At 36.3% G+C, this 24,474-nt stretch overlaps 1 protein-coding gene across 1 annotated transcript in view; it reads right to left on the bottom strand.

Annotated features, from left to right (window-relative positions):
• The window catches only part of Immp2l (inner mitochondrial membrane peptidase subunit 2), an 863,006-nt gene extending 849,550 nt beyond the window's left edge, over positions 1-13,456 (bottom strand). Inside the window, exons 1-2 of the mRNA XM_076862880.2 lie at positions 13,391-13,456; positions 12,888-12,960 (exon numbers count right to left, since the gene is read on the bottom strand). The gene's annotated coding sequence lies outside the window, so the exon portion shown is untranslated. The remainder of the gene's footprint in view (positions 1-12,887; positions 12,961-13,390) is intronic.
• Between the last annotated feature and the right edge of the window lie 11,018 nt (positions 13,457-24,474).

Consider the following 24,474-nt stretch of genomic DNA (forward strand, 5'->3'; position numbering starts at 1 on the left):
CCATCTAACTAAAAAATAAATTTTTAAAAAAATGAAGTCATTTTATTTTCAGATACAGATAAATAACCACCTTTCCAGCAGTATTACCTTATAAGCCTCAAAGCAATATTTTTCTTCTTTATTATCTATAAAAACTAAAAAAAAATGAAATTGAAAATATTAATAAAGTTTGAGTCATTAACCAATTAACTCCTCACATGTTTTATAATGAGTTCAAATTTACATCAGACTCATACAAACAGCTCATATAGTCCTTAAAAATAACCCATGATGTGTATGTTTTTTCCATATTCCTAAAAGGAGAAGGAAGTTCATAGACAAAAATGACTTGTCCATGCTCATAATGATTTTTGTAGCCCAATTCCACATTTTTTCTTCATATCACTTTAGTGTCCAGAATATATATTTAATACCTATATTTTAAAGTTTTATTATGAATATTATTTTTTCCTAAAGATAGGAAAAGTGAAAGGGTGTAAGTGTATGGAGAGGTGGGACGTGTACCAGAGAGGTGAAGTCGAATTGGCATTTTTTTTTTTAAAGAGAGAGAGAAGAGAAGAGAGAGAGAAAAAAATCTTTTAATATTTATTTTTCAGTTTTCAGTGGACACAACATCTTTATTTTTTGTGGTGCTGAGGATCAAACCCAGCACCCCGCTCATGCCATGCGAGCGCGTTATCGCTTGAGCCACATCCCCAGCCCCTATTAATATTTTAACTGAATATTAATTTAGAATATTAACATAATGCAGTCACACACAAAATTCTCAAATGAATTTTCTAATATATTGTTCAGTCTACAGGACCTCTCTTGCATATGACAAATAGTGAGACTTAAAAGAAACAAAAGTGTATGGCTTTATAATGTGTTTCAAACTATCCTTACATAATAATAATGCTAAATACTACTTAACAAAACTAAATGGTAGTTATTGTTGTAATCCGAGCTAATGAAATTCTTAGAAAAGTGGCTATTAGATAAATAAGCTCTTGGAAAAATAATTGAGAATTTGTAAATAATATGCTGCACCAAGGAAAACTAAAAATTAGGTGAAAAGGGCTGCACACTACATTATTCCAACTCTATGACATTCTGGAAAAGGTCTAAAACTATAAAGGTTAATAAAAAGATCACAAGAGTTTGAAGGAAGGGAGGGAAGAATAGGAAGAATACTGAATTTTTAGAGCAGTGATAATACTACTCTATATGATACTGTGATAATGAACACATTATTAGACATTTGTCCAAACGCATAGAACATACTACACTACGAAATGAACTTTAACATAAACTACTTCAAGTGATAATGACTTGTCAATGTAAGTTCACCAACTATAACAACTGATTCCCCAAATGCTGACCGTGGAGGTGGCTATGCATATACAGGGGCAGGGAGAACATGGGTAGACTCCATACCTTCCACCCAATTTTGCTATGAACCTAAAACAGCTCTAAAAAAATAAAGTCTATTTTTTTTTAATTAAGACAAAACATTTCTGGCAACTCTAATCTTTTCCTATCAACATTACTTCACAGGTCCTCTATTACCATTTAGTAAAGAACTCTATTAGTTATTAAAGCTAAACTTCAGTGCAGTGCAACTGTTCTTTGCATACCCACCGCTATTTGCAATGTCTGATCTGCCCCCTGCTAGTCTATTTACCCTCTCTTACAAAAACTGGGAAAGAGGTACAGAAAAGAGATAGAGAAGGCAGGTAGTGGCTGAGGAAGCAAGGAAATCAGTAAATCTGCAGGAGAGAATAAAAAAAGAGAAAAGAATTCTAAATTGCTCTGAATTTGTTTACTGGTCCACATATTGAGAATATCATTCAAAACAAAATTATCCTAAAATAAAAACTGTGATGACATTACAAGCATTTCCCTTCTTCAAAAATGTCTCTAATATATACAATTTCAGAACTAGAACTTGATAGTGTATTTACAGTGTATCCTCCAGCTACAGAGCAAGATGATTTTTCAAAAGGTAAACATAACTGCTACATTTTTCAAAAGAAAGATAAAAGTGTGTGTGTCAATGTGTCATTACAAAGACCTATCTCAATAAACTTTTGGAGAAAATTGTAAAGATTAAATTTTTATGATTTATTACACTGAAGAAAGTTGTATACTTTTATCTTCTGGGAATTCTAAACCCAAGAAGTCAAAATCAAGTTATATAGTTACCAAACCAAGCAGAAGTTCAACAAGGTTTTGAAAGTCACATAAGAATGATTGTTAGGGTTGTGTGTATTTGCATGCTTGAGAAGGCCAGACCAAGCATGTAGCAGTCCAATTCTCAGTGTCATTTAGGAGAGGTAAAGGGCTCTAATGGCAAACCAGGGACCTATAAAAAGTAGATGGATCTGGCAGGAGCCACCACCATCACCACCACCTGAGGAAAATAGAACCCTTTAATTTTAAATTTAAAAGGAGGCACAAAGGCTAGAGTTTGGCCAACTATTCCAGTTGAATTCAGCAAAAACTGCTTAAGCACCAATTAAGTCCAAATCCTTGGGTTAAATGTGCTGGTGAGGGGCACAGAAAAGAGTAAGACACAGCTTCTACCTTATGAAGTTTCCAAGGAGGGGCACAGATAGCAAGTTCAAAGCCAGCCTTAGCAATTTAGCAAGGCGCTAAGCAACTCAGTGAGAGCCTGTCTCTAATAAAATACAAAATAGGGCTGGGGATGTGGCTCAGTGGTCAAGTGCCCCTGAGTTCAATCCCCAGCAACCCCCCCCAAAAAAAAAACACCCCCCCAAAAAAAGAAGTTTCCAGTCTAACATATGAATAGACAAATCCACAAAAGAACTCTAATCTAGGCAAAATCAAGCAAATGACAAGAGAGATATACAAAGAATAAGACATGTAGAAATTTCATCAAGGAGATAGACTCTCTAGAATAACATATCAGAATATTACTCAGCAGAGGACCAAAAGGTTCTTGCTACTATCACTATTATTTCTAATTTTCTCCCATTCAACATACTACTTTTATACCCATGGATGGGAAAAACTTGAAAAACACATTTTGCTCTAGCCTTTTATTAAAGGAGTAGATTTTTTTTAACACAAAGATAAAAGATAAAATAATTTTTTAGCAAGAGAAGAAAGACTTGGAACAGGCATAATGTTAACATGGCATAAAACAAACTAATTCCACTTTTACTCAGCCTCAATTATATTGTCTAATAAATGATTTACAAATGACTTCCATATAAATTCTTAAATTAACCTCAAAGCAATCCTATGTCAGGCAGAGGTTATCCTCTCACGTAGCCAATCCCCCATAAGAGTCCTCAGTGATCCTTACCTTATGCCCTTATGGTCTATGAATCCGAAAGAATACATTAAAAATATATATATAGATAAATCGTGAAAGGCACTATAGTTTCCATGTTGGTCCCTTAAATACTGCTCTGTGGAAGCCAACTCCCATGGCAAGAGGACAGCTTCATGGAAAACCTTTCATGGAAAGGAACCAACTTGCCAGCCATGTGAGCAGGTCATCTTGAAACTCAATCTCTTAGCTTCAGCCATGCTCTAAAAACTTCAGCTCTGAGAGCAACTTCACGAGACCCTGAAGTAGAACCCCCAAAATGCTGACCTATAGCAACTATGACATCACAAATGAATAATCTTTTCATCCACTAAGTTTCTCATATGCTACCAAGTAACGGGAAACTAATACATCCTAATTTTACATAAGGCTCAGAAAGGTTAACTTACCTACTATGATAAAGAGTGACTAGAGAACCCAGATCTAGAACCCAGTCTTCAGACTTTGGGTTCAGTTTTGTCATTAAACAATACCACTTCTTAATTAAAGTATAAAAAGGATTAACATTCCTATACTATTATATAAATGATACTAATGTACCAGGCTTCCCATAGTACAGAAACATAGTACATATCCCTACATGGAACCTACAAATAAGCAAATTTGTAGGGCTCTATGGTATGCTGCAGTTTTTACTAACTTTTATAAGATTGCTGATTTTAAATGTATATACCTTCAAAATAAATACCTGACCTTAGCATTTTAATACTGAACGATTACATTATTAACATTGAGAATGAATATTTTTTTCTTTTCTTTTTGCAGTGCTGGAAATTGAACCCAGAGCCTCACACGTTAGGCAAGCACACTACCACTGAGTCATACCCGCAGTCCCTGAGATTATCTATATACCTTATAATCTTAATCTTGGAAAACATTTACATGATCTTAAATAATTGGTAATATGCCAATCTAGAAATGCTCAAATGATGATTTGCATTTTAGCTATGTGTAGTGGTGCATACTTATAATCCCAGAAACTTAGGAGGCTGATGAAGGAGGATCACAAGTTCGAGGCCAGCTTCAGCAACCTAGCAAAACTCTGCCTCAAAATAAAAAAAAATAGATGGGCTTGGGGGTGTAGCTCCATGGTAAAGCACCCCTGGATTCAATACCTAGTGCTGCAAACAAAAAAAAAAAAAAAAAAAAAAAAAGTGAGGAGGAGGTTTTGCTTTTTGGCTTTGGGTTTTCAATTGTTTAGCATTATACAAATGTAGTAAAATATATGTAAAACTGTAGCTTAAACATCATCTCTGAGCCTTCACAGGATCACAAAAAATAAAGAAATCCCCCCCCTTTTTTTAGTCATCTTATACTCTGCCTCTAGGGCATCTGTGAAGCACTGTGTTCAATTCTCAACCCCACATAAATAAAGAAAATAAAGGTCTATCAACAAGTAAAAAAATATTTTAAAAAAAGAAACCTCATGATGGTAAAATATTAAATCCAAAAAATTATCTTGCAGGAAAAGTTAGGCAGCTCTTATCCTATAGGCTCTTAGAAAATGCCACAAAGTATTTCATTGTTTCCACAACATTTATATAATATGTTCCTTCACACAAATCAGCTTTTGATGTGCAAGACTCAGCAAGACAGGCAGGATACATATACTACCATCCTATTTAAGGAAAGATGGGCTTAGAGAAATCTAAGTAGCTTAAAAGGACACATAGTTTTAAAAGGAATTGTAACAATGTAACCTACTTTTTTTTTTTTTAAGCTATAAATCCCTGCCATTTCATGTAAATAAACCATGCAGTGGTTCTCTACCCTGCCATTAGAAAACCTGGGAAGCTCTGAAAAATATTAGGGCCTCGACCCCATTCCCCAGATATTGTTATTAACTCTCCAGTCTGTGTTAGTTGTCTAATATACCACAAGCCAGTGGTGAAAATTTCATACAAAGTTTGTATAAGAAAGAGAAAAATGCTTGTATATCATCTATATGTAAGTCAAAACATATTTATCCCCTAAGAACTCCCTCAAAGACAAGGATACCTTGCAATAAAATAAACCAAGCAGAACAAGAAAGAAAAATTTAAAAAGAAAAAGAAAAAAAAAGCAAAATTTGTTGCTTTCATGGGACAACTAAGGAATATTTTATTACCTTGATCTTACTCCCTGAAACTTAACACACCATACTTGAAGCTGTGGCTCAAACATCATCTCTGAGCCTTCAGGATCACAAAAAATAAAGAAGTCCTTTTTTTTTTTTTTTTTTAAGTCATCTTATACTCTGCCTCTATAATGGCATACACATAGCAAGGAACTTAGTTGCTTCTTTATTTACTATCCATTCCTCTCTCTGGCCTAAGGGCTCTTTAAGGGCAGGATCCCAGTCTTATTAATCCTTTCCATCTTATGTCTTTGCATTCAGAGCCTTTAACATAGCAGATACTCTGGGCTAAATTGTTTTTTTGTTTTGTTTTGTAATGTTTGATATGGTTATGTTCCCTGTTAGTCTCCTAGTATATACTGCTGAAATTTTTTCAACATTTAATGATGGAAACTAGATTTTTTAACCTATTCAACTGGATTGGAGAATAATATATGCAAAAAGGCCAGATGTGATGGGAACAAAACAACAATGGAACTCTGGGCCAGGAAAGAATTAAGTGAAAAAGACATTTAAGGGTAGAGTCAGGTATGAATTAAAAAGCAGGGAGGAAATAGGCAAAATAAAGAGACAACCTGATTTTCACAACCTAATTTTCATTCACCAAAAAAAAAAAAAAAAAAAAAATGCGATAAGAATAGAGGCAACTCTTTTTTCAACATACCCCTTTCTATGAAGGGTCTTCCTCTCAGCATAACATACTGTCTATCCCTCATTTTTCTATTTAAAAAAGAAAGAAAGTCAACAACTGTGGTTATCATTCTTTCCTCATTTATTCTCAAGCACATCTTAGAATCTGCTGAAGAACCTTTAGATATCTCAACTGATATCTTTACAAAGTAGTGATTTTATTTCTTTTGATTACAGATCTTTAAAAAAGACTGCTGGGTCACATGGTAGTTCTATTTTTAATTTCTCTGAACCCTCCAAACTGTTTCCATAATGGCTATACCCATCTACAATCCCACCAACAACTGCACAGGGGTTCTCTTTTCTCTACATCCTCACCAATACTTGTTGTCCCTCTCTTTTTTTTTTTTTTTTAATAGTAGCCTTCCCAATGAATGTGAACATATGGAAACAACCTATTTCTATCAACAGATGAATGGATAAAGAAACTGTAGTATAAATATACAATGAAATATTATTCACTCTTTAAAAAAAAGATCCTGCCATTTGTCACATATGGATGACATCAGAGGACATTATGCTAAGTGAAATAGGCCAGAAAAATATTAAATTATTTCAGTTACATGTGGGCTCTTTAAAAATACAGAGACTGTGGAATGAGATTGATCAAATTATGTTATGGGCATGTACAAATATGGCATAATATATCTCATTATTTTATATAATTATAATGCACCCATGAAATGAAAAATATGCAAAGAGAATAGAACAGTGGTAATGAGGAACAGGAGAAGAAAGGGAAGATGTAGGTCAAACAATATAAAGTAGAAGAAACTTAAGATGAACAAGTTTAGAGATCTAATGTGTAACTTAAGGAGAACAGTTAATAAAACTATATTATAGTTGGGACTTTTGCTAAATGAGTAGATTTTAGCTGCTTTTGCCACAAAAAGGAACTGGGGTGGGGGTTGACTATGAGATGATGAGTGTAAATATGCTTCACTATACTAACCATTTAAATATCTATATATATTTAATAACATCAAGTTGCATACCTTAAATATATACATTATTATTGAAAATGTATTAAACAAATATCTTAACTAAAGAACAATGAAGTCATTATCTCCCAGAGAAGGGACCCAATCATGCCTACTCCCTATTCTCATGTCTGTCCTCTCTCTCTATCTTACCTTTTCTCCAATTCACTTCTTTACCCATGGCAGTTTAGTCCTGCCCCCACCATCCCCAAGAAATCAAAGACTTCCAACAGACATTTAAAATCTTCATCATACTTTATGATTTACATTTACATTTTAACTGGGTTCTACTTCTTGAAATTCTGCCATTGGCCTGAAAAGCTTTTTCTCCTAGCCTCTCTGGCCACCCCTCTTCAGTATCTTTCTCTTTCTTGGCTTTTCCTTTAAGTTTCAATATTCTCTAAGACTTAATTTTAGCCTTTACTCTTTCTATGCAATTCCTCTCAACATTTCATCCTTACCCATGCCTTCAACTATTCTCCATGTTGTTAAGAATTTTGAAAAATGTACTTCCAGTCTCTGCGAACTCTTATGATGTTCCAGACTCCTATATTCAGATGCCTTCTGGACACCTCCAACTCACCAGTGACACCCCTGCAAGTATGCTAAACACGTATCCAAAGCTGAACACATCATCTTCTCCCTCATATTTGCTTTCTCTTCTGTTTTCCCTCTCACTACCCAGAAACCTGAGAGGCATTGTAGCATTCTCATTCTCCCATATCTTTTATATTCAATACCACAAAGAACAGTCAATTCTTCCGCCTCCTAAGTATTTTTTTCCTAAACATTCTCACTTCTCTATCCTTACTACTTCCATCCTTGTCTGAGCTCTCAACCCCTCTTCTCCATACTAATGCATCATCCTCAATGGCTTCCCATCTTGCCAAGTCCCCATCCCCACACTTGTCCACTCACAAGTTTCCTAGCATACTGCTTTCAGTGATCTTTCACCTCATAATTCCTCAGTGACTCACAAGTACATATGGGCTAGAAAGTGCACACTGAATTTATTTAGTTTCATCTACTTTCATTCCTAACCTTGCTCTTCACCCACTAATGACACTGACCTACATATAGCTCCAAGAACACACCATGTCCTCATAATGCCATACAACTGCTCATACTATTATCTCCTCCTAGAAATGCTATCTGCTGATTATCAAGCTGCCTACTCCTTCTCAGCTTCCAAGTCTCAACTCAAACACAACCACTACTAAAACCCCTTTCTTGATCAAGAAAGGGATCAAGAGTTCATGCTAGGTTTCCTTTGCATTTGTAGTACCCCCATTATAGCAAAATAGCACATTGTATTTGAATATAGACACTCATAGTTCCACTACACTACAATCCCCTTAGCTAAGGACAGTGACTTTTCATCTTTATATCCTCAGCACTATTTCAATGCATGCAGCATATAATTTAAAAATAAATAAAGTAGTGAGGGGAAAGTTAATGAATAAACTCTAGGCCAACAAAAGGGCAAGAAAGTCAACTGTACCTAGTATATAGAAAAAAGAGAGAGAAAGCGGGAGAGCTAAAGGAAGCACAAACATCTACTATTAAGTCTCATCCAAAAAACAGAAAAATAAGGTTATTCAGGCTTTATCAAGGTTACAAAGAAAAATAGTCATTATTGGACTAAGCAGGAAATTAGAAGCTAAGAGTTTCCAGTGGAACAGCTGGACAAAAATAGAGAGGCTAAGATGGTTCTTTCTGTGAGCCAAGCAATTCACAAAGCTAAGTCCCTGGACTTCTCTCAACAATTCACCAGCTTTCTCCTTTGTCATTATTCTACATATGTCTTTTCCAGGTCCCACTACCAAGTCCCAAGGACAACTGTCCTCCATTGAAGCCACAAGTCCTGGCTAATATGTTAGTTTGGATATAAGGGTGGGCTCAGGAGTGGGGTTTTTGGTCTTGCATCCAGGACCTAGAGGAAAAATGAAACTACTTTTATTAAGAACCTATTTTATATCAGATATTTTACCACTTTTACCATCACTGAATCTCACTTTAATCATGAGTAACTATTCCATTTTTCAGAAAAAATATTTGTGTCCAAGGTCACATGGTTAAACAATGACAGGGCCAACCCTAAAACGGAGGAAGGTGAGCCTCCAGAATTTTTTTATGCCCCTCACTATCTCAAAATGGAGATGAATATGTCCAGCCGTTCTAGGTTGGAACTCAAATTACATTTTTCTCCAAAACTTATTATTATATATATTAGAGTATACACTTACCATTGTTAACAGAATGGACACTTGATGAATGAAAAATAATAAGTAAAAGGTTTAGCGCTCTCACCTGTACATGTAAATGCTATTTGTTATTTCATTCCTATAAGTACATCATTAACATATACACAATAGGCTTGAAATGAACCTTTGGAATACAACTGATTCCCAAGTGAAGCTTTTCTTCTAAGAATATTTTTGCTTCTACAAAAATTGAATGTAAAATCACCAAAGATAGAAATTATTTCACCTTGTTAACTTGTAAGAACAATGACACTAGAAGACACCTGTGGGAAATGTGCTTATCTGACCAGGTGCTCATTTTCAGTATGCTGTCATTTGAATAAAACATCATACTAAACCCTATAGACCAGAGCTTATAATAGATATGCTACAAAGTACAGCAGCAGAGCTGATATGCCCATAATCTACTGACAAAACGTACTCCTTAGCAAAATGAAACCAGATGTCTGGTGTGAAATCAGATGTCTGTGGACTTGTCTTTCTCAGCTTCCAGAGCAGTATTAGATACACTAAATACACAGCTTAGCTGTATATTAAACCCACAACTTGGCAAAATCATGACAGTTTGGACATGAAGCGTCAGCATTTTTATTGTAATTCTTATAAACCAAAGACATTTCTGAAATAGAAATCCTAACTTTAAGCACTCAGCTAAATGTAGTAGTATGTCTTTCTCACTTTGGGAGCAGTGTCAGAGCATTTTAAACACATTATAGAAACCCTTTCCCTTCATTTTTCAAGCTGACATTTTCTAGGCAGGACTGAAGAATGATCTGATAGGGGGAAATGGAGCCACATCAGTTGACAGTCCTTGTCCCAGATATCTTAGGATCAGATATGGTAGGTGATCTGTGAAAATGCATACGCCCAGGAATGCATAGCACCTATAGGAAAGTAAGTACTAGACTGTCTTCCACTATCAAAAGAAAGATCATAAAAAATGAGGAGTGATCAGACAGAAAAACAGGGAGGAAAATTAACAGTGAATATTACATGCCAGGCACTGTTTTTTACAGTCTTTTTTATTTACTCAGTACATTATTTTGACAGATGATAAATCAAAGAGCAGAGCAGTTTTAACTACTCCATAGTGACACAGTTAATAAAATAAAGGCAAGGATTATAGCCCATATCTAAAAGACTATAGGGGCTGGAGAGGTAACTGAGTAGTAGAGCTCTTGCCTAGCAATGCATAAGACTGGGTTTGATTCCTCAGCCACAAAAAAAAAAAAAAAAGAAAGAAAGAAAAAACAGCTTGGGAGCCAAAGCACAAGGATCATAAGTCCAAAGCCAGCCTCACCAACTTAGCAAGGTCCTAAGCAACTTAGTGAGACCCTGTCTCAAAATAAAAATATTAAAAATGGCTGGGGCTGGGCTCAGTGGTTAAGCACACCTGGGTTCAATACCTGGTACTGAAAAAAAAAAAAAAAAAAAGACTATAAAAGCCATGTTACTTCTACATGATAATTTGAGGGAAAGCAAGGAATGATAGTAAATAGCCAAAATGTTGGAGGAAAATAAATTTATAATTTCATCAAAAAACAATATATACATGTATATACACATACATCTTACGTTTTATACATGTTCTACATGTATTAACATATAACTAAATTGTATGTATTTAACATATCGTTGTGTGCTAGATATATATAAGGAGCAAAAAGTTGAAGAAATAAATACCAAATTGTTAAAAAAAAAAAGTACTTATCTTGAGAGTGGGCTTACATGAGACTAAATTCCTGCCTTTCATATTCCTGCAAGATTTAATTCTAAACAACTTGGTTTTAACCTTATAAACTTCTACAACCAAAGAAAGACAAAGGACATTTCTTGTTTCAATAAAATGCAGTTAAATGTACAAAAATCCATGCACATAACAGTTTACTTCAGTATTTATTTTCCTACATGCATCATCGTTAACTCTCCATATTTTCTAATATTAGGCCTTCTTATGGAAGAAGAAGTTAACTTCAATTCAAAAAGTCAACCCCAATTAATTATTGTACTCATACAATATATTTATTACACTGGAAAATCACTAAAATATTATTCATTTTAGGACACAAATCATGGTAAGTTATCCTTGAAAGTCTATTACTGACTGGAATAAGACAGAATAATAATACTATTCTCCCACAACACTATATAGACTTGCAAATCATTAAGATCCATAGTAGCCAGGCATGGTGGCACACACCTGTAATCCCAGCAGCTGGGGAGGCTAAGGTAGTAGGATCCTGAGTTCAGCAAAAAGGAGGACACTAAACAACTCAGTGAGACCTTATCTCTAAATAAAATACAAAATAGGGCTGGGGATGTGGCTCAGTGGTCACGTGTCCTTGAGTTCAATCCCTGGTACCAAAAAACAAAAGATCCATGGTATAGAAAAGTTTTTACACATAATTATTTTACACATAATTATTCAGAAAATCCACAGAACACTGGTGCAAGGGCCCATCCAAAATGACCATCTCCAACAGTCTCTCACCATCCCACTTTTATCAAAGTGTTCAGCACATGGAAAGAGCGAGCTAACAAGCATCGATTCAGTCAGTACCTGAATATATCATCAATAAACAACCATATCCTGGTTTTTTATAAAATAAATTATGTGGTCACCTACCACTTGGGCACAAATTGAAGGCAAGTAACCAAGAACCCAATGGTAAGATATAGAGGGCAATTCTAGTTAAATAATTTAAAATGTTTATTTTTATGTGACATATATGAGGCCAACGGGTTCACTACCATCTGAGAGAAGCTGTGTTTCATTGCCTCACACCGAAAACAGGAAATCAGTATACTAGTGAAGTGATGGAAAGGTCACAGAGAAGAACCAATGAAAGAGAAGACCATGGAAATCACAGTGAACTTCCCAAGACTTCAATGTGCTGTTCAGCAAATTTTCAAAAGTGAACAAAATGCTTGTAAGAGGGCATCAAAGTGAAAGTCAAGAGTAAAGGGCCCAGCCTGATAATTTCTCCCCTCCACAAATTTCCTCTTCCATAGCCCTGAGAGCAGATCCCAAAAGAACTTGGACATTTGTGATATTGCCAATAACACTGTCCTTCAGGATCCTAAAGGATTATTTTCAGTACTCCTCTTTTAAAACATAAAAATCTCCGGAGGGGTTTCAATTAATTATCAATCAAGACCTTGATTCTTTAAAACCCTGCAGTCCCAGAGATTAGTCAAAGCTCGCTAATCAGATATGGGCCCAAGACAGGAACCCTATAGGACCAACCTTCCAAGTTAAAATAGGTGAAGGGAAATGAATTATCTGTCAGGCCATTTGACTAAGTCCATGCTGTCAAACTTCTAGGCGACTCTACAAACTGCAAACCTGCAAAAAGTCTTGGGCTAGAGGCCTTTGACCTTTGAAGGTGGGTCTTCAGTTTCTGGTGAAAAGTAGACTTTGGACACAAGTTTGTTTTCTCTCTCTCTCTCTCCCAGGAGGAAGCCCTAGCTCCTTCCACCCCTGATTGATCCTTACTTACCCTTTCTCCCGCTCTTCCTCGGTGAGAAGGGGTAAGTGGTTATTTTGTGCCCTCGCCCAATTTGGTCAGAACCCTAAAAGTAAAAAACGACAGAGACAGACACGTCCTTTAAAAATCTTTTTGCTGGAACCTGAGGAACTCCCACCACCTGCCCAACACTACCAGGCAGCCTGTCCCACAGCGCTCCCTCACGGACAGGGCTTGAGGTCAAGGGTCGGCGTGCTCTGGGGCGACCCTGCCACGGGGACCACCGGTTTCATAACCGGGTAAGCCAGGAGGAGGAAAGACAGAAACCGCGACCGCGCGGGCCTCAGATAAACACGCGCAGGCACACATGTTTTCGGTCGCCTGGCGGCCCAGCAGCTCTCCGCCTCCAAGCAGCGCCCACTCCGCGGGATGCCAACCCTGGGGAAGAGTCCCAGGCCCAGAGGACCACCAAGGGTCCGCAGCTAGGCGCCCGATCACCCACCCCCCACCCGCCGAGGGGCGCCAGCCCTCCGCACCCGCTGCGCCGCTCTACCCAGGGGAAGTCCCTGCGCGGGCCCCGCCCCCGCCGGCGGCAAGCCCCGCCCCGACCCCTAGCGCGAGGGCGGTGGCCCGAAGCTCCACCCCCGGCGGAAAAGCGGCCCTGGAGCACCGCCTGGGTCGAGCCTGAAACCTGGCCTGGATCTGCAACGGATCAGGAACAACACCCATTTGGCAAGCAGTGACAAGTATTAGAAGCACTTAGGTAAACTCAGCACCGTACTGATGGCTTAGAGGGCAATAAAGAGCGGAAAATCTAGGAAACCATCTAGTCAGCTCTTCTCGTTATTTTACAGGCGTGGAAACCAATACCTTATAGTTCCTTGAATGCACAGCTATAGAGACGAAGCGCTTCACTCTCTCTCCTTTCCTTTCTGGTGACTCCTTTTTATTCATGTACACACAGGAATACTATTCAGTTTTACTGCCTCTAAGCAAAAGGAGTAATCCAGAATAGGTGAAATCACCTGTTAGAAAGTTTATACTTGAGTTTTCGCCATCAAATTTTCAAAAATACAAACTCTTAACTGGGTTCTCTGCTACAACCTACAAAGAAAGCGTAACAACTTATTTAATGGACATATATAATCTCCTCTTTTTCATTCCTCCAATTATACCTTTATCATTTGTTTCTATGTTTTCTCTGAATGTATCCTTTTCAGATCGCTTAGTACTACCTGATGTTCAGGCACTCAGGATTCAAAATTAATTCTAAAGGTTTAAGAATCTACTCAAAGACTTAAAAGGCTTGATAACTACAACTCTAAGAGTCTCCTAGAGAGAACAAACTTGCTTTCTTGTGAAGGACATATGTAACAGTTATTCTTGTCACAGAAATAATTACTACAAGGTAAACTATTTTCTGCCATACTTAATGACTTCATTCCACAAGTACTTAGGTCACAGGACCTCCCTCTTCCAATGGCAGTCAGTACCTATTTGTTATCTGGACTGGGTTCTTTTGGTATTGTGAACCCAAATTAAACAGATGGAGTTCCTAGTCACTAAGACCTGACAGTCTGTGATGGAATGTACCATAGAGAAACAAGCCAAGACAGGTGGATGTGGCTTTTATTATAGTGGAATGTGAATAAACATACAAAATGTTGCAAAGTTGATCTAACTTTATCACTAAGATTCATCAGATGTGATTAAGAAGCAGCAGCAGAGGCCCACATTGTGGCTCAGAGGTAGAATGCTAGCCTACCTTGTGTGAGGCACTGGGTTCAATCCTCAGCACCACATAAAAATAAATAAGATAAAGGTATTGTGTCCAACTACAATTAAAATTTTAAAAGAAGAAGAAGAAGAAGAAGAAGCAAAAGCAGTTTGAAAACCTGTATGATACTAACTATAAGACATCCTAGAAATGGAAAAACTGTAAAGACAATGAAAAGATCAGGGATTTGGGGAAGGAAGGGATGAACAGGTAGAACACAGGATTTTTTGGTCAGTAAAACTATTCTGTATCATACCATAATGACGACGCCTGTTATTATTCATTTGTCAGAACCCACAGAATGTACAGCATGAAGATGAACCTTGATGTAAACCCTGAAGTTTAATAATGATGTGTCAGTGTAGGTTATCAATCACAAAAAGTATACTTCTCTGGTGCAGGAAGTTGATAGGGAGGCTGAGCATGCCTGGTATCCAGGTATATATGGGAAATCTGCCCTTTCTGCTCCATTTTGCTCTGAAACTAAAACTACTCTTAAAAAAAAAAAAAAATTAAAGGAACTGAAGACAAGGGGCTGAGGCTGTGGCTCAGTGGTAGAGTGTGCTTGCCTAGCATGTGTGAGGCACTGGGTTCTATTCTCAGCACCACATATAAATAAATTAATAAAATAAAGGTCCATACATCTAAAAAATATATTTTTTTTAAAAAAGGAACTGAAGACAAGACTGTGAATATCCCATTTAGTTTAACTTATTCCAAGCTAAAACTCAAATTTGACAATTCATATCATCTATCACATTTCTGAAAGTTTTTCAAAGTTTTTACTATACCAACACCAAGGAAACTTATATTCTTATTTGAATTGATATGAAAACATTTCAAATTTAATTTATATCCTTCATCAGGAACTTTTTGAGAAACTTTGAATATGAATTACACCATCTGGAAAAATGAAACTTTGGTAAATAGTTATTAATACCAACTTTAGGTATGCTTACAATAAATAGTATATAGCTCCTTTTATATAAAACATAAATGTGAGCCTAAAATAAAAATAAAACAAGCAATTATGGTTTCAAAATACATAAATATAGGGCTGGGGTTGTGGCTTAGTGGTGGAGCGCTCACCTAGCATGTGTGAGGCCCTGGGTTCAATCCTCAGCACCACATAAAAATAAATAAATAAAATTATTTTAAAAAAACATAAATATAGGGCATAAAGGGTTTTTTTGGAAAAAAAACGTAGATTTATAATATAGCTTTCATTTTTAGTACAAATAAAAAGAGTCTTCCAGTTTGGGATTTTTAAGCATATTTCCAATTAATAAAAACCAGAGCTGTAGAATTTCATGTCTGGACTATGGGATGGGCTTGGGATATCTTGTGCCACAAAACAAATAATCCAAACAACAAATAAGATGTTAAAGGGACACAGAAACCAACATCAAGGGGCTCCTTTGGCCAAAGGTGGGACAAATTTAAGCATCAAAGAAAGTAATGTATGCAGCTGTTTTAAACATAATATATAAAAATCCATGATATCTTAATGATGCTCCAAAGGAGAGAGGAAAAAAGAAAGAAAATCATTGGACACTATTACAAGTAACTAACACAAACTTCTTATTCTAAAATTGTCAGTTGAAAGAAAATCATTAAAACTTATATTGCCTTTTCTGATTAAACAATACTTCTTTTTTTAAATTTTTTTTTAATATTTATTTTTTTTAGTATTCGGCGGACACAACATCTTTGTTTGTATGTGGTGCTGAGGTTCGAACCCAAGGCTGCACGCATGCCAGGAGAGCGTGCTACCGCTTGAGCCACATCCCCAGCCCTGATTAAACAATACTTCTGGAAATTAAATAGTTGTTGAGGGAAAACTTATTATTATTATTATTATTATTATTATTATTATTATTACTATGAAAGAAACAGTAGAATTGGAAAACCTCTATTTAACAATCCCACATGTAAAAAAAAATGATTTAAGAAATAATCATCAATGGATGAAACCATTAGGTTACTGGTTGATGAGAAACTTAACAATGGAAATCAAATTGTCACCACCTGAGCCTAATCAAATATTGCTACAAATAGGACACCAGAAAATGTGTTTCCTGGTCTAATGTCATCTGAAGAGCTCCATATACTATGATGTGTTCTTGCCAGAAAAACAAAAATGGAATCTAATCAACACTTAAAACTGACTTCATTGCCTCTCAGAGACTTTCAAGAAACATGAGACTTAGAAGAAGAACTTAACTAACACCACAAAGACGTTAATGAAGAAATTTAGAATGTGAACACTCTATAAGATTACTGACACAGTTTTCTCTGTGCAACTAGTTGATAACGGGATGAAAAAAGAGGAAAGGGGTCAGGAGAACCTTCTGACTTGAGCATGATTCAAACATCAGAATTACAATAAAGACCTATGACAACCATGGATGTGTGACTATGAACCAATATTAGACAATACCAAGGAAATATTGCTATTTCATTCAAATAATTGTATTGTACTTATGTAAAAATGTCTATAATTTTTTAAAAAACATTCTGAAGTATATTGAAGTTAAATGACATACTCTGATATGTGCTTAAAATACTTCAAGAAAAAATTAAAAAGGAGAGAAGAAAGATAAAACTATTGATGATAAAAAAAAAAGATGTGTTGAATGTAGAGGATGCAGGGGTTCTTTTTACTTTTCTCTCTATGTTTGTATGTTTGAAAATTTTCATAATGAATATTTAAATATAAATGACTGCTTTAGGGCTGGGGCTGGGGCTCAGTGGTAGCGCACTTGCTGGCATGTGTGGAGCACTGGGTTCAATTCTAAGCACCACATATAAATTTAAAAAAAAAAATTAAAATCTATAAATAACTTAAAAATTTTTTAAAATAAATAAATAAATAAAAATTAATGACTGCTTTAGCCAAGATTTCCTAGAAAACACAACTGAGACTTACAAATACTAACATTTTACTGGAGGGCAGGGCATATGCAAACCTAGAAAAGCAGTAAGAGGACAGAATGGACAGAGGAAGGAGATACATGGTGATGTTTGTTTATAAACTGGTTATAGCCTCACAGTTTACACCCTTGCTTGCTCAGTCACATGGATTGTCTCAAGAAGGCTGTAGGATCCACTGTATAACAGTCATAGTCAGGAGGGCAAAGGGCAAGCATTTATTTGCTGGATTGCTTCTGCCTCCTTTCTATCTCTTCTATGAAAGAGATAAAGCACTTGAAGAAAAAGACTAGGGGGAATGGCAGTGAAATGGAAATGAAGGCAAATAACTGTCTCATGATGTGACTGAGATTTATTTATTCTCACTATTTAGGTGACTCTCCAGTTTAGTAAAGACAATTTGTAATTTAACTTCTTGACTGGAATAATCATTCTGCTTAATCTTTTTATCTCAAAAATAATTTATTCACAAATGTTATACATTGTGTCCATGTAACACTGTACACCATAAACATTTACAATTAATGTGTCAATTAAAATATGGCAAAGTAAATAAAGAAATAATTTATTTAGGCGGTCTTTTTTAAAAATTATTTATTCTAATTTGTTATACATGACAGCAGAATGAATTTCAGTTCAGAGTATACAAACTGCACAATTTTTCATATCTCTGGTTATACACAGAGTCACACCATTCATGTCTTTATACGTGTAATAATGTCCATCTCATTCCACCATCTTTCCTTCCCCATACCCCATCCTTTACCTTGTACCCTTTTGCTCAATCACATGGGTTGTCTCAAGAAGCCTTCCCTTCCTCCTGTGTTCCTCCCAACCCCCATTATGAATCAGCATACACTTATCTGAGAGAACAAACATCCGGCCTTTGGTTTTATGAGATTTGGCTCACTTCACTTAGCATAATATTCTCCAGCTCCATCCATTTACCTGCAAATGCCATGATTTTATTCTCTTTTAATGCTGAGTAATATTTCATTGTGTGTATATACCACAGTTTCTTTATCCATTCATCTATTGAAGGACATCTAGGTTGGTTCCACAATTTAGCTATTGTGAACTGTGCTACCATAAACATTGATGTATCTGTGTCCCTGTAGTATGCTGACTTTAAGTCCATTGTGTATAAACAGAGGAGTGGGATAGCTGGGTCAAATGGTGGTTCCATTCCCAGTTTTCTAAGGAATCTCCATACTGCTTTCCAGATTTGTTGTACCAATTTGCAGTCCCACCAGCAATGTAAGAGTGTGCCCCTTTCCTCCCCACCTCCTTGCTAACATTTATTGTTGCTTTTATTCTTTTTTTTTTTTTTTAATTTTTGTTGTTGTTGTACACAATAGCTTTATTTTATTTATTTTTATGTGGTGTTGAGAATCGAACCCAATGTCTTGCACATGCTAGGCAAGTGCTCTACTACTGAACCTCAGCCCTAGCCCCTGCTTTTGTTCTTAATAACTCCCATTCTGACTGTCATGAGATGAAATCTTAGAGTAGTTTTGATTTGCATGTCTCTAATTACTAGAGATGTTGAACATTTTTTCATATATTTGTTGATTGACACTTCTTCTGAGAAGTGTCTGTTCAGTTCCTTAGCCCATTTATTGATTGGGTTGTTTGTTTTTGTGGAATTAAAGTTTTTTTACTTCTTTGTACATTCTGGATATTAGTACTCTAACTGATATGCATGTGGTAAAAATTTGTTCCCATTCTGTAGGCTCTCTATTCACCTCACTGATTGTCTTTTGCTGAGAAGAAGATTTTCAGTTTGAAACCATCTCATTTATTGATTCTTTCTTTTATTTCTTGTGCTTTGGGGGTCTTGCTAAGGAAGTAGGGGCCTAATCTGACATGATGAAGATTTGGGACTATTTTTTCTTCTATTAGGCGCAGGGTCTCTGGTCTAATTCCTAGGTTCTTGATCCACTTTGAGTTGTGTTTTGTGCATGGTGACAGATAAGGGTTTGAGGTCATTTTGCTACATATGGATTTCTAGTTTTCCCAACACCACTTATTGTAGAGGCCATCTTATCTCCAATAATATGTTTTTGGTAGTATGAGATAACTATATTTATGTGGGCTTATCTTTATGTCCTCTACTTTGTACCATTGGTCTATAAGTCTATTTTCGTTCCAATATCATGCCATTTTTGTTACTATTGCTCTATATAATATATATATATATATATATATATATATATATATATATGTATATATATATATACTATAGTATAGTATAGTTTGAGGTCTCCTATTGAGAGGCCACCTGCTTCAGTGTTCTTGCCAAGGATTGTGTTAGCTGTTCTGGGTCTCTTATTTTTTCCAGATGAATTTCATGATTGCTTTTTCTATTTCTAAGAGGAATGTCATTGGGATTTTGATTGGAATTGCATTAAATCTGCAGAGTGCTTTTGGTAGTATGGTCATTTTGACAATATTGATTCTGCCTATCCAAGAACAAGAGAGATCTTTCCCTCTTCTAAGATATTCTTTAATTTCTTTCTTTAGTGTTCTATAATTTTCATTGTAGAGGGTCTTTCACCTCTTTGGTTGATTCCAAAGTTTTTGTTTTATTGTTTTGAGGCTATGTAAATGGGGTAGTTTTCCTAGTTTCTCTTTCAGAGGATTTATTACTGATGCACAGAAATGCATTTGATTTATTGGTTTTATATTCTGCTACTTTGCTGAATTCATTTATTAGTTCTAGAAATTTTCTTATGGAATTTTTTTGGATCCTCTAAATATAGAATCATGTTGACAGCAAATAGCGATAGTTTGAATTCTTCTTTTCCTATCTGTATCCCTTTAATATCTTTCATCCATCTATTTGCTCTGGCTAGAGTTTCAAGGTCTATGTTAAATAGAAGTGGTGAAAGAGATCATCCCTGTCTTGTTCCAGTTTTTAGAGGGAATGCTTTTAATTTTTCTCCTTTTAGATTGATGTTGGCCTTGGGCTTAGCATAGATAGCTTTTACAGTGTTGAGACATTTTCCTATTATCCCTAGTTTTTCTAGTGTTTTGAACATAAAGTGGTGCTATATTTTGTTGAATGCTTTTTCTGCAACTATTGAGATAATCATATGATTCCTGTCTTTAAGTCTATTGATATGATGAATTACATTTATTGATTTTTGTATGTTGAACCAACTTTCAATCAACAAACCGCAGTCACATAAATGACTACAGAAACTAAAAGTAAGAGATGGCTTTACTCTGGAACCCTGCACTCTACATGTGCTCTTGTACATCTCTACATGGGCTATGCAAGTGAGACTTGACTGCAGGAGACCCAAGTCCATGGCAAGGTCTTTTGAACCTCCTGGAACAATGAGATCATGAGAGGCTTGTGAGGAGCTGCAAATAGACGATTTCTCATTCACCTCTCTATGCATGGAGGTGACTGTTGTGACCCAGATTTCTACTACTTGCTATGTTCTGAAGAGGTATAAGATTTTCTGCCTCATCCTCTTTGGGGTACAGCTGCTGGCTGTAAAAAATACTTAGGTAAAGCATGGCATTCAAGCCTTAGCAACAGGATGTCCTGTTGTCCAAATTGCAGCCATCAGGCCCCCCTTTTAGTCAGTGGCACTCAGTGCCAGGGACACCAGAATTGGTACCTTTGGCTACTCTTGCTTCTATACGTACTAAATTTTCTGAATCTAAAAAATGGCAGCTCATTTTACCCTGTTGTCCAAAACTATCAGTCTTGCCTTGGCCAACGCTAGGAAAGAAATTTTGACTTTTTTTTTTTTTTTTAACCCTTTTCACCCTCTGCTCAGCCTACAGTATCAATAGTTAGTAGCCAGTAAACAAACTGATCAGAAGATATGAAAGACTTAGATTCACATTTTTAGAAACAGTAACCCTTCTTTAAATGTTATAGAATAATTTTTAGTCAACAATCAAAGGAGTCTTCTTTCTCCTGCCTAGTTTCCTATTAATTGATAGGTTATTATTAAATGTCAGTTCAAGATTCAGACCTCCTAAAAAATAATAATCAGTCATAAAGAACTTTTTCTGGGGTTTTTCTTTGGTCAAGGGAGGGTGCTAGGGAGTGAACCCAGGGCCTCACACATGCACCTGTGCTCTACCATTCAGCTATACCCACATTCCCATTATAAGGGTCTTCCAAAAAAATTATTTTCTACTCATGATTAAATATTATTCACATTAGGTTACAATAGTCTAGGAAAAAATAGAGAAGCATCAAAGAGTGAGCTCTACTCACAATTTTACAGGTGGGTTACCTGTCTATCTTTTTTCCACAAGATGACTAACAATGATGTCAACTAATGACAATTTTGCCTTTCTTACTTGGTACACTGAGAGTCAGGGTTCCTCTATTCTTTTATCTGTTATAATAAAGTAGCAAATGGCAAATTAATGAGTGAGGAAAAACTATAAAAGTACCCCTCAAACTACCTTGGTGCCTCTGATTGATTGGACATGCCCCTAAAGTAGGGGAGGTAGTTGATTCACCCTGTTTTGACGCAGCAGGGTTGGGTGGAAATTCACTTCTTGGTCCTCCATTGGGCCTCCCTGATACCAGGGAAAAGAGGGAGGGAAGCAACTTGCCCAGGCTCCTATACCTTGTCCTGTCTCATGGTTGCTAGGTGGGTATAGAGGCTCAACAACTTGCTGGGCCCTGTTTACTTGGGGGTTGGGGGTGAGCAGAGGCTGACTAGTCACACATCCTTTTTAGTCTTGTTGATGCCAGGTGGGGGTGGTGACTCAGCTTCCTGTTGGTCCCCAGTGACACTGGGCTGGGGAAGGCCTGATGAGAGGGGAACTGAAGCACAGCTGTGACAAGCCCAGCATGCTGCCACCTCATTAAGCCTCCTGGTATAATCTCAGCTCATTGCTGAAGTTTGCTGACACTATCCTGGCCGGGAATCAGAGCAGTACCTGTTTCTGCCAGGCAGGAGATAGAAGATCAGCTCCTCACTCAGCCAGCCACTATCACCCTGTGGGGGAATCAGGGCTGCTGCAAGTTTTCAGCCTGTCAAGTACAAAATCAGCTTCCAGCTCAGCCCTACTAAAACATGGAGGCAGAGAGGTGCCGTTTTCTATCTGTGTTTGATTGGAGCAGGGCAGACACTGCCAAAAAGTTTTTTTTAGTATGTTATTGGCATTGTCTGGGATATATGGGAGGCAATAAGGAAATCCAGGGAACTCAGTACAGTGGCACTCCTCAGGTCCCCAGGTTCCTAAGTGGTCTCCCTTCTTCTTCTTTCAACCTTGTTTTCCTATACTTGTTTGTTGAGTTACACTGGGAGGTTTTTATTTGTAAGAAGACCTAAAAGGAATGGGACTACTTCAGTATGCCCAGAACCAGAAGTCCTCTTTGAAAATACTTTAATAGAGAAAATGCAAGGAAGAAATGGTTTTTTACATAATATTTCAACATAAAATCAGAAACCTATCTTAAATCAGAATTTATCAAAAGCCATATGTATTGGGCATCAAAGATCATACCTATAATCCAAGATACTTGGGAGACTGAGGCAGGAGGATCACAAGTTCAGGCCAGCCTCACTAACTTAGTGAGACCATGTCTCAAGACAAAAATACAAAAAAATGGAAAGGACTAGGAATGTAACTCAGTGGTCTAGCGCCCCTGGGTTCAATCCCTAGTATTAAAAAAAAAAAAAAAAAAAAAAAATTTGCAGTATGTATCAATTTTCAAAATTGAAATGCTCTTAATTACGTGTGCTATAACACTCAACTTCAAAATGCACTTTAATGCTCTCTTAAAAATTCAACCAATGTCAATGCAACATGAAAAATAAATTTTCTACTTATGAGATTTGTCACCAAACAAGGATAAAAATGATCAGATAGGGAAATTCATGCTTTGTATATCTTAAATTTTTATTTATTTTTTGTTTGTTTGTTTGTATATTTTGGGACAGGGTCTTGCCATGATGCCCAGTTGTCCTCAAACTCATAGGTTCAAGCAATCCTTCTGCCTCAGCCTTTCAACTAGCTGGGACTAGAAGCATACATGACACCCCATCCAGCTGAAATTTGTAATTTTAAGAATAATTAATTTTAAGTATTTGTGTTGTTATCTTTCAGCTTTTAAATTGTTTTTATCTGATGTTTATTGTTATGATTTTCTCTTCTTTTAACCTTTTCTATTATTAAGTAATTTTTGTTTTTTTTTAACATATCACTGACATCTATGCTATGGTCAAATGCATTAAAATAGTGTCTTTGTCTTTACAGAAAAATGCTGACATTTGTACTATTACTCTATCATTAAAAAATGATATACCGGGGCTGGGGATGTGGCTCAAGGAGTAGCGTGCTCACCTGGCATGTGTGCGGCCTGGGTTCGATCCTCAGCACCACATACAAACAAAGACGTTGTGTCCGCCGAGAACTAAAAAATAAAAATATTAAAATTCTCTCTCTCTCTCTCTCTCTCTCTCTCTCTCTCTCTCACTCTTTCTTTAAAAAAAATGATATACCACATATTATTTTGGTCATTCATCATTATTTAAAAACAGGTAACTATTATACAAAAACATAATAAATTATGATTTGGGGGATTATCATATTTTTATTGGAATTAGAAGACATCTGTGAGGGATTTAGAAATGCTATAAAAATACAGTGAATGCTGAGACCAATTATAATATTAACAGAGCGTTTTTTTCGAATTCTTCTTTTTCAATGATCAATCCTTAATCAAAATGTTTCTCTCTCCAATTTGTATGTCCAAACTTACTGAGTCATTCCAGACTTACCAATACAGAAAAATCATGATATATGCTTAAATAGCCTGTAAATGTTTAGTCTAAGGACAAAAGGACTTAGATGAGAATTTGATAGCCATCTCAATAAACTTCAAGGGCTGTCTTGAACAAGACAGAATGCATTTATTCTGCAACT

Source organism: Callospermophilus lateralis, chromosome 1 (genome assembly GCF_048772815.1).
Source record: "Callospermophilus lateralis isolate mCalLat2 chromosome 1, mCalLat2.hap1, whole genome shotgun sequence".
Taxonomy (NCBI): domain Eukaryota; kingdom Metazoa; phylum Chordata; class Mammalia; order Rodentia; family Sciuridae; genus Callospermophilus; species Callospermophilus lateralis.